General features: G+C 41.1%; 1 protein-coding gene across 7 annotated transcripts in view; it reads right to left on the bottom strand.

Moving 5' to 3' along the window:
- LOC144082905 (protein FAM110A) overlaps positions 1–11,673 on the bottom strand; it is a 52,289-nt gene that overhangs the window by 23,611 nt on the left and 17,005 nt on the right. Inside the window, exons 1-2 of one of the 7 annotated variants that reach the window (XM_077610400.1) lie at positions 7,736–7,886; positions 527–813 (exon numbers count right to left, since the gene is read on the bottom strand). The exons of 2 other annotated variants lie outside the window; for them this stretch is intronic. The gene's annotated coding sequence lies outside the window, so the exon portion shown is untranslated. Of the gene's footprint in view, positions 1–526; positions 814–7,735; positions 7,904–11,673 lie in introns of those variants that run through there. 4 more of the 7 variants (XR_013303401.1, XR_013303400.1, XM_077610393.1 and 1 more) reach the window with 4 other exon arrangements.

Genomic DNA, 11,673 nt, shown 5'->3' with positions numbered 1-11,673 from the left:
TATCCTTTGGTCCTGGCAATTGTTTTTCCTTAATGTGGTCGAGCATCTTAGTTCAAGAGCACTTGTCCTCATTATGTGTGAGTTGGAGCTTATCCCATCTTACTTTGGGCACAAGAAACAGTAGACCCAGGACTGGACACCCACCAATTAAGGGAAACAAAAACATACATTCACAGGGGCACCTATGACCAATCAAAGCCTTTCTTAACTAGGTTATTGCAACCTTACTGTAACTAATACGAGGAGAGGATCAAACCGCACATGTCAAAGCTCTGGAGTCACGATGCCTTCCTTGCTTTCCTCCAAACCAAAATTTCACCCCTGAACTGAAGAGTTTAAATTTCATGTGCTAAACAATGCATACTCTTGTTGTAGGTTCTTGTCACAACGAACAAACAAAAAAGGTCAGGAAACAAGAGTGAGGCTTTACTGGACAACCATGGTTTCCCTGAGGTTGAAAATCATTCTTTTGTACTTTTGTCTTTTCCTGCAACCCCCCCTCCACGCAGCCCCTTAACGTGCTTACCTTCTCTGTATGCTGATGTTCTCACTTCTCTTTATCTTCTGTCCTTCTTGCCTTTCCCCCCAACCCCGGTCGGCCTCAGTGAAAGGATTTTTGGTGAACGGGGTCGGTCAGGGTCAAATTCCACATTGGGCCGATCTCGGACACCGCTGTCGGACACGGCGGTGACCCAGTGGGGGGGTTAAGCCGTCTATCGGGGTCACCGCTCACACTTCAAGCGGCGATCAGCTGGCGAACAACAAAATCCCAAAGTCAACGTGTCCAGATGGGATCCAATGTAAACGCCATTCCTGGTGAGTGGTAAGAATCCCAATGAAATGTTTGTGGAAGTCTATTCCTCTCATTGACAAAAGCCTTCCACACACACATACACACGCATACACACAAACACACACACACACTTTTCTCCCACATTCACACACTCTTGCGGCCAGTCGGGACTCTCCTCAACACTGAAGCGGAGCAGACGGGACGGTACTTGATACCACGTCTGGTTCCAAGGACCATCCAATCAAATGCGAGACCTTGGACCACGGCGTCACGCGGGGAGGAGTTAGAGGCCTAAGCTACCCATCCATTGGTTTACCACATGAGAGCTCCTGACCTATTGGAACCTCCCCCCATGTGAGAACAACAGTGCAATGAGGGAGGGATTTCATTCAAATGAAAATTCTTTGAAAGGGAGAAAGTGTGTGAGTGAAGGGGGGTCAACGGACAAAACAGCTGCAAATCTTTTTTTTATTACGCATGTCTTGTAGTAAAAAAAATGGAGTACAATAGTTTCACTCTTGGGGAAATATATCTTTTCAACAAAGTATTTTGTTGCTATTTTTTGTATTGTAAAAAGGGCTTGATCCCAGGTGGATGCTCAGTGAGTGGACGCAGCATGCCGTCCCTAGGCATGGGTGGGTTTTCTACGGGTACTCTGGTTCCCTTCCACATCAAACATGGTTGAACACTCTAAACTGCCGCTAGGTATGAGTGTGAGTGTGGATGGTTGTCCATCTCTTTGTGCCTCACATACGCATCTTTGGCCATATCCCATTTGAAAATGTTTATTGGGCTTGTTTACCGGCGACTTCACCATTAAATAAAATGGAAACTCTTCATTTTATGAGAACAGCTAGAGGCGGTCATTTGTGATACAAGTTAATGTCTGTGTTAAATTTTAACCATGGTTATAAATACCTCCGCCTTGCCTGAACAAAATATAAAGATGCCGTGGCTAGCTCTGATTATTTTTGAAGTCAAAGATTCCAGAAAGGAAGTCTTCATTCATAGAAATTCACTCCAAGGAAGGACTTAACCAGACAAACGTGCGGTTATCGAAACCTCAGTCACCTCAAGTTTGGTGAGCTGTAACCGTGTCATTAACCTTCACAAGGACCCTTTCCGGGCCATATTTAGCATCTTTTCATGTTCAAAAAATAGACACTAAACTTTAACTTTACATTATTGGTGCACATTTGTCTGGCGTTTGTCACTGGCTGCGATAACGACAAATTCTTTGGCTGACGGTTGTATTTTGGTGTTATAAAAAGCCTTTGTTGCGCAATGTACATAAACGTCCTCACCATGCGTTCTTGCAACGACTTGGTAAACAAATGAACTTAAGCAGCCGATTAACAGTTAGCCTATGGCAGATAAAAGTGCTTGGGAAGTGGAGAGTGCTAAAAAGAATAGACATTCACAAGTACATGTAAAAACGACTCAAACCCTACTTTATGGTGGCATTGGCAGTCGTTGGTGACATTTCTTACTGAACTGTGGTCCACGTTTCTTATTCTGATTGTTACAGAGACGTTTTGCATTTTAAGCCAAGAAAGATGTTGTCAATTAAACTCGCGCCACATTCCAATCTAAAATTGCATACTTGCTGTGACGCTTGTAAAGCGCATCTAGAAGAAAGCATTAGATTAAAGTCATACATAGGAACGAACATCTCTCTACCAAAAGAAGCCATCAACATGCAAATATTATAGAAAGGCGAGAAAACCAGGTATTGTCATTTAATTGCCGGTCCTTTCAGGTCAGGCACCTAAATGGAATTAAGTGTGCAAAAGCAACATTTAGTCTCTCAATCAATTCAGTCTGCTGAGATCAGGGTGGGGGTGTTGAGGTCAACACAAAAGGATTCGAGCAAGAGTTGTCAGGCAGGCCAAAAATATTGAAACTTTCTTGTCAACATGCACATGACACAATTCTTGGGGCTATTAAGTCTTTCAAAGTTCCATCAACAACAGCAATTGAACATACGAAAGCATATTTCTCCAGCTCTTTGTGTGGGCGCTAGAATGAGCTATGTATAACCAAGAAAACATTCAAAAACCTAAACCTGTCTTGCCATGCCATGTTTGCCTCTGCAGTTGCCTCCAAAAAAGACAAACACGCCACACTACGTTACCACAGACTCATACCAAAGAGAGACATTTCATCACGGAAACTCGCACGATTCCAAAAGGCATGCAATTAGGACAAACCACGCCGTCTCTAAAGACACTTTCCTACATTGCTATTTGACTGAGAGTTCAACGTGTAAAATTATGACTTTAAATGATATGTATGCATGACCTGACGTACATCGTGGAAGGACGCTCTAGCTGAAGGGAATCAATGAGTAGCTTAGCTAATTTTGGTAAGGCTAGAAGTACTCAACGAGAAACCTGTCCTTAGGAACAATTTTACACATCATATCTTTGAATATTTTAGCTTACGGGTGGCTGAAGAAGCAACAACACCAGCAATGTAGCAAAGAAACAGTGCTTAGGTGAAAAAGGGAAACACCATCCATCCATGTCAAACAAATATTGCCATTCACGTGCGTGTATGATCAGTGACGCAGAATGACCGATAAGCAGAGCAGCCGTGATGCTAGCGGACATTGGCCACAGACGGTACAAAAATACAACAGAACTGGGAAGAGAAGACTCATCCTTTTACAGTCAAAAATGGAGGAAAACTGTTTGAATGCAAGCCAAGGAAAGAAAGTTCACCTTTCACCTCCGGGAAGACAACCAGCAACAACAGAGAATGCTATACTCGTGATAAGTTCTGTTCTGGCAATAATGGTGGCACTAAGGGCCAGTGATGATGTACTCCATTACGTATTCCCTTACAAGGACATTTCTCTCGAACCTTTCTTTTCATTTTGTAGCGTTTCGGGAGAATGTTTCTTTTTGTGCTATCAGATTTGAACCTCTATGGAATAGGGCAGCGGTTCCCAACCTTTGTCTTACTGAAGATCGGTAAAGCTCTTCCTATTTAATTGCAGAATGGCGTATGGGGAGGGCGACAACTTAAGAAAAACAATTTAAAACAAGCCCCAAGCATAATGCCAATTATTTATTATTGTTGTAACAATTTTTGTCATTTCAATTGGGAAGGCACGATTGAAAACGTTAATATTTGTTTCACTGACGGACCGGTGGTTGGGTATGGCTGGGTTTGGGTGTAATTCGACTTTGTCAAGGATCTTCAGAATTGTATCAGGCTGACGTGTGACAGGTGCTCGAAAGGAAAACTTTTTTTTTGCAGTTTTCCCAATGCTTACAAAAAAAACTCAAACATATTTAAAATATGCAAAACACTCATTTCGCACCTCCATGGATGACAAAAAAATTATGTTGGAGAACCAGAACCACAAAAAAGAGAACATGGGCCAACATTGCTCAATTCATTGTGTGATTACTCAGATTCAGTTGTTGATCAAAACAAAGTACATCAAATGATCCTAATTGAAGCCACCATTTGGCAGTATTCATAGATTTCAGGTTGTAATAGATGTAAAGATGGTAAGTAAGGATAGGCTAGGCTAGTGGCAGACGAGCCGGCGTGAGTTACGCTTAACAGCAACTTGTAACTGCTCTGTTTTATTGAACTGCCACACTTTCGATTAAGCGAGTGACAGTTTTTGTTTCCCTTGAAGTATATCCCTTGCACAGTAGCCTAAGTAGTTAGCTTCTCTGCTTGTTTATACAGATGAGGAACCTGAACTGTGACACACAATGTTACATTATTACTGAGTTTCTGTTAACACATTGTCTGGTTGACTCAATCTATACACACACGAAAAAGAGAACACGTAGATTTGGACTATGAGCACGCAATGCTGCCCCAGTGCCTGTTTCGAAGTCAATAACGAGCTTGAAGGAAGAGTTCAAGAGGTTATCAGCCACTCCCTCTGAGGGTTGATTTAGGGATCTGCCAGCATAGCTAATGAAGACTGAGTGGCAAGCTTGGAAGCAAGAGACTTAACAAGATTCAAACCTTTAAGCACTGGCTTTGAAGCTATCAGCTCCTTACTTGTGCGTGTGGACGGGTGGAGGACATCACCCCACACGTATGCCTGTGCAGTGTCTGGACTACACCATTATGCAACCATTTTGTGCGAGAATCATGAGTACACTGTTATGACATCTTTAGCCGCACTCCACTCAACCATCACGTCCATCCAAGTGTGTCCTCTCAAAGCTCTTCTCGCCACACAGCCACTGTTTGCCCAATACATTTTACCCAACCAAACACCCAAGGATTGCAGGACTGATCCAATTTTTGTTGTATTCTTGCCTCTGACCACCCCACTATTTTTTTTGTGTTTTTCCAGTTTTGAAACATAGATATTAAAAGGGAGCAGGTTAGTAGGTTTCTGCTAATCTAATAGAATAGGCAGTGGCTCCGTAACTGGTAACCGGTCAAATAGCCTATATGGCCCCATGTGGCTATTTAGCCGGTAAGAATTCTGTGTTGGGTAAATAGTAAGAAATTACATTTTAAAAGGTTTATTTCCTTAATGTGATAATTGATAAGGAGATTTATATAAAGATAACTAGGCCTACTCAACTTTTATGGCATACATTTACTAACAAAAGCACACAAACATTAATGGTAACAGTATTATGTTATCTCACAGATGTCTACATAGTCCACTGACACCAATTTTCTTTAGAATTGAAAAGGTTCCAAGAGTATAAGTGTTAGTACAGTGTGAGTAGAAACAGATAGTCTACATGAAAGTAACACCTTCATGTGTGTAGAAGCAATTAGTCTACATGAAAGTAACACCTATAAGTGTTTGTACAGTGTGAGTAGAAACAGCTACTATAGGCAAAGTCAATCCATTTTGGGAATTGAAATTTGGCAATAATTTCAATAATTCTTAACAAATACTCAATATTTGGCAGTTATTATTTATTTTACAAGTGGTAAACTTCCCACCAAATTTGATAAAGATCAGATGGACAGTTAATTTTTTTCCTGTTCACTCAATTAGTCTGCAATTGATAGATTTTAACATTAGGTGACCAGGGATTTAATGACTATTATTTAACATTGAGTGAATCTTATAGAAATTTGATGTGTTATTGCCACTTATAAAATAAAGAATAACTGCCAATTATTGTGAGTATTGCTTTAGGAAATGGGAGAAATATTGCCAAATTTCAATTCTCATAATGGATTGACTTTGCCTATAGTCTACATTAAAGTAGTATCCCTGTGTTTTGATGACTCAAAGACAAATCAGAGCAATATTAATATAATGCAGAGATAGTGTGCTGTTATTTGATAAAAGTTGTGAAAATATGAAAGGAGGGTAAGGGTTTACTATATAAATAAGATATACTGTCACACCGGCTAAATAGCCATGTAGGCTATTTGGCCGGTTACCGGCCAAATAGCCCCTGGGACTATTTGACCGGTTACCGGCTACGGAGCCACTGCCAATAGAATACATCACTGCTGATAGTGTTTTTCCATGGGTTTATTCCAGCTGCTTGTACTACATTTGAAGTCTAACATATGTATGGACGTCACACATTAGACGAGATTCACGTTTTTTGCCATTTTGATTCATGTTCACAAGTGTAAAGGTGAAGAGAAGTAGTTGTATGTAGGAGGAAAATGAAGTAAACAAAATCTCCAGCACAACAGCAATTGCCCAGGGCTGACTGACACCAAGCAAACAAATGTCTGGCGGGCATCTTGGCTCACTGCTGGCTCCAAAGGATCGGATTGCTAGTTGCCTCCAACGCTATCTCAAATAGCAGTCCCTCTCTAAATTCAATGCTCTGGGCTCTCTTGCACTAAAGTACGAGTGGTGGTCTGGCTGATAAACTTCACTATTGCCAACAGCATTCTGAAATGCAGCTATGATTAATGCGAACGAAAAAAAAGTATTCACACAAACAGCGTCACATCCAAAGCTTGTTGATACCTCAAAATATTGGTTTGGAAAATAACATGGCAAAATAACTAACAAATCAACTGCTGGTTCCCAATTTGAATAGCACAAATCGGGTCACTTTTCAGGCTAGTTATCGAAGTAGATAATATACACATTCAATTCAATGTTTTTAAAGGGCAGTGGCTCCATAGCCGGTAACCGGTCAAATAGTCCCAGGCGCTAATTAGCCGGTTACCTATTATTTAACATTGAGTGAATAGGGGATTTTCGAAACCATTCAACCAATCTTATTGAAATTTGATGTGTTATTGCCAATTGATAGATTTTAACATTAGGTGAATAGGGATTTAATGACTTATTTAGGCAGTGGCTTCGTAGCCGTAGTTTCTTACTATTTACCCCACACAGAATTCTTACCGGCTAAATAGCCATATGGGGCCATATAGGCTATTTGACCGGTTACCGGCTTAATAGCCCCTGGGACTATTTGACCGGTTACCGGCTAAGGAGCCACTGCCTTTTTAAAGAATCTTCAAGTTACTTAAAAAACAGGGAAGGAGGATTGTGTCATAACAAAATGTTGCAATTTGTAACATTTGTACAAATTGAAGCAAGAGGCATGACACATACTGGTGATCTGACAGGCTTTGCATTTGACACCTGTGGTCTCACGCACTAGAAAGTTTTTGGAATCAGGAGAGGTCTTGAAATAGTCAATCTGGGTTTACTTTACCAATAGCCTCAAATTATATTTGAAACATCGGATGCCTTTTGAGCTCACCAATCAACGCTGGTGTCCCAGCAGCAGATATGCTAAATGTTTCAATCATATTTTTAGATTGACATTCCATTCCAGCTCGGAAGCAGCTGCCTCTCTTACAGCAGGATATTTTTTTTAAACTCATATGACACCAATAGCAACCCAAAACAGGAACTTTAACCTAGACCCACCTCCCTTTAAGTCCACATGCACAACTTATGTCGACACACCAGTCTGTGTCCAAACAGGACACAGTCTAGTGTTTACTTACAGGATGTCAACAGCTCAGCGATAAAGTCTCAAACTCTCAGGAAGACGCGTGAAAGCAACTTCAGCTTCGGGGAAAGAAAAAAAAAAAAAAGACATGACGAGCTGATAAGCAGGAAACCAACTCCGACCGAACAAAGTGGTTGCGCAGGTGGAGTGTGCGCAAACCTGGTCATGCCTTTGCTCCACAAGGATAACATTGCTGTCCCCTCCCACAGAGTTGGGCAGGCTCCACCCACATTGTCGAAAAACCGTGAAAAGAGGTTGTGAGAGAGGGCAGGGAGCTTTTGCTTCGTCATACGAGAGTCCTCAAGAATTTGTCATCACTCATCCTGTCGGCTCATTCCCTTGGCATTTACGCAAAACACATTGAGATTAACCGCGAATGTCCGAATCCTGATTTATAGTCCGCATAGTGGTAGTTAGAAACACTTTTAGTGAAGCGGTACAAAGTGGTGCCTTTCAACAGAGGTGGGAGAGGTTTGATTCCTGGTCAGGGCAATCCCAAGCCTGGATAAAAATGTTTCGTGAGGAAGGTTGTACAAATTATGCGAAACAAACAATTTGAGTGACTTCGTTTGTCGTCCCCTGCGGCAAGGACAAAACCAAATGTCAATCATTCTTCTGTAGTGATAACTAAAAAAGAATATACAGCATGTAAATGATGTATAGCAGAAAATGAAGTACGCTATTAGAACATCGATTGTCACATTTTTCGTACTACAAGTCGCAACAGCCCCCCCCAAAAATGCACAATTAATAAAAACGTCATACTTTTTGAAATAAGTTGCAATGTGTGGAGGGATTACAATTAAAATTATGTTGTTGTTATACAGTATAGTAATAATTAAGAGAGCAACATTCTGATTAGGTGTCTGCTAATTTAATACTAACAGTTCTTTAGGTAACTCCAGGCTTAAGAGCAACAATTTCTCGATCCTACTCAAATTCATTAACTAATCTATTCTGTGTCAGTATCACTACTGAAATCGTCCAACTGTGGAAATTGCCTAAAAATACAGTACTGTATTCCAGGTTCAAAGCATAAATCAGGTCCGTTAAAGGCTAAAAATTGTACTTGAGTGAATATGTGTTCATTTATATGTGCCCAGTTTATTGTTGTATACTTCATTGTGGCATTCACCTTCCTCTCAAAGTCAGGTGGAATAAGATACAGTTTAAACTCGCAACTGTAAGGAAGATAAGGAGTAGTTATAGAGGGAAAGCATAAGTGTGTCATTCAAACATAAACAGTTATTGCAACCTTACTGTAATTAAAAGTCTGATTAGATCTACATTGCATCCGGATGTCACTGAAATGTGCCAATCAATAAACTGCGCACAATCAGCTCATAGTAAATTAAACAAAATCGAAAACAGACAGATTTAACGAGTACAAAAGGGGAGAAACAATAAAAAGTCTTTAAAGCTGTGTTTTTTTGTTTTGTTTTTACATTAGGCTACATGCAATCATAACTTCCAATGAAGAGTTTAATAAAATGTCAATGCCTAAATGAGATGTTAATGGGAAATTTGATAATATAAACAGAATAAAATGGGTGCAGTCATGGATATACTGTCATTCATGGTTGGAGTAATATCAGGACCAGAAAATTAATTTTAAAAAGGATGTATGATCTTGTTAAGTGAAAGGTTATATATTTCTTACGCATGTTGGCGGGCCTGCTCTCGCTACGCAAACATGAACAAGGGTGCTTATTTGGGTGAACCAGGGTGGGGTGCACGAGGCCAGCCTTTGTGGCGCAAAATGAACACGCTAAACACACGAAAAACATGGACTCTGACCTGCAGACGCACGTGCGCGGTTTAAAAAGGCAAACACATCCAGGCATTGCTCCGTCATTCTCCAGAACGGACATCCACCCAGATTCCTTCGACTCAGGATGGCAGCTATGGGTCAAAAATAAACCCCTGGGTGTGGGCGGCTGAATAAATATTTCTAGCTGAGCCAACAAATTCTGACGCCTTCTTGATCATCATTTCCCGAGGAAACAACTACTTCCAATCCAACCTTGCTTCCAGTCTTCTTTAAAGAGTAGAAAATAAGTTGCTGAGCGTTGAGGCAATTGGCAAGCGAGAGAAATTACACTGCTTCTTTGATTCTTTTTGCGTCCAGATAGTATAACAAAAAGGGAAACAAATTTTGCTACTGTTGGGTTTTATTTATTGGAACACCCAACACCATACATTAAACCAAAACCCTCAAATCATCCATTTTGCGTAGTGATAACCATCATTAGACTCACAGGTGAGAAAATGCATAATCCATCCTAAGCTAGTCACTATTTTACCGCAAGACACATTTGATTATAACAAATTACAATTTTTAGCCTCATTGAACATAATACGCATACTTTGGGAGAAAGCTGGAGAAACCATAAGCATAGCGAGAACATGCAATGGCTAACATACTGTCTCAACGTAGTATTCTCGTTTATTTGCATGACTGACTTACGAGAAGTTTGACTTTGGCTCCAACTGGTTTTACGTCTCAGTGTGTACCTGCACTGGACAGCTAGCTTTTCTCAAGAGGTTTTGATAAAGTCAGTTATCCTCTTTCCTATAAAGGTCAACCAGCCGGTCACTTATCTTACGCTCACAACTGCAGTCCAGGGTGGCCTCCCACGGTTTGCCCAACAGCTTAGTTCCAAACTCTCCCCTCATCTGTATGCTACACGACCCCCATTGCCACAGGGAGAATCCTCGCAACATAAAGACCTTGCGAGGGTGCCAGCCCGTCCCTCAGGCAGTGGGAAGACAACCCCAAGAGAGCTCACACCTTGGCTAAAAGCCACAAATTGAAGCGGCAGGTGGATTAGGAGGGAAGGTTACGCAGAGTGTGCGGTGCGCACCGCTTAGGCCAAACACCGCAGGATCCAATTAGATTCTCTGAGCCTTCTGGAGACGGCTACCGAACGAGAAAAAAAAATGAAGCCTCTGCGGCTCGAGAACTCTTCCCGCTGGAATCGCACGCCGTGCACACACAAAATGCGAGCGCACGCACATTCCACGAGTGCAACTACGCTCGCGTTACTTCTCGCATTTCACTCATGACCAGACAGGCCTCATCTCAGTCATCCACTGTAAACAAGCTCAAACGTCTGCGGTTCCATGCGCCCATTTGCCAGTTAGATTTGGACAGTTCCGTTAATGGCGATGCCCATGGGCCTGTTTAAAATTAAATGTATTTTCCACTTTCTCTATGAATGCTGTTGTTCTGAACGGGGATGTTGACATTCCCATACTTGGCATATAGGACAGGAGAGCCAAGCAAATATTCATGGCTTGTTTAAACATTAAAAGTTTGTGAGGGTACCACGTGACTTATTTTCTAAGCCCCCGGCTGTTCCTGTGACACATGAAGCAGATAAGTAAACCATTCAGCGAGAAGCAGTACAAATACGGCTATGTTCTCAGTTCATAGTTTGCCAATTTTAATGACTATTTTTCCCCCCCAGGGCAAGAGGTACAAAATTATTATAAACGGAAAAGTGGGGACATGTGCTTCTGCTGGTATGCTGATTGGAAAAATACTTTTTTTTCCCGGAGATTGAAAGCGTAAATTTGGGAAAACGGGCCTCTGAGTTTTTGAAAAGTTGCACGAGGACTCTGAAAAAAGTATTTTGAGTAGGCAAATTTTAGTTTGCTGTTTTTCCTGAGGGTGTGTGCCAATTTCCAAATAAAAGGAAGCATTTAAGTTGTATTTTCTTATCACTGTCACCCATTAAATGTTTTCAAAGCTATTTTGCATGAGCATTGAATTTTTTTTAAATCAACTTGTGACCTGGCAGACATAGAAAAGCATCTGTAGAAAAATTTTCTGGTCTCTTTTCCACTTTAAATCGAACTTTTTACCCTTAACTCAATGTTTCCAAGCCACCAGACAACATAATTATGTACTGTATTCAAAATGAATGTATG

This window comes from Stigmatopora argus, chromosome 1 (assembly GCF_051989625.1).
Source record: "Stigmatopora argus isolate UIUO_Sarg chromosome 1, RoL_Sarg_1.0, whole genome shotgun sequence".
Lineage (NCBI taxonomy): Eukaryota > Metazoa > Chordata > Actinopteri > Syngnathiformes > Syngnathidae > Stigmatopora > Stigmatopora argus.
The sequence above is the reverse complement of the archived record's forward strand: the minus strand, read 5'-3'. Positions and strand labels throughout refer to the sequence as shown.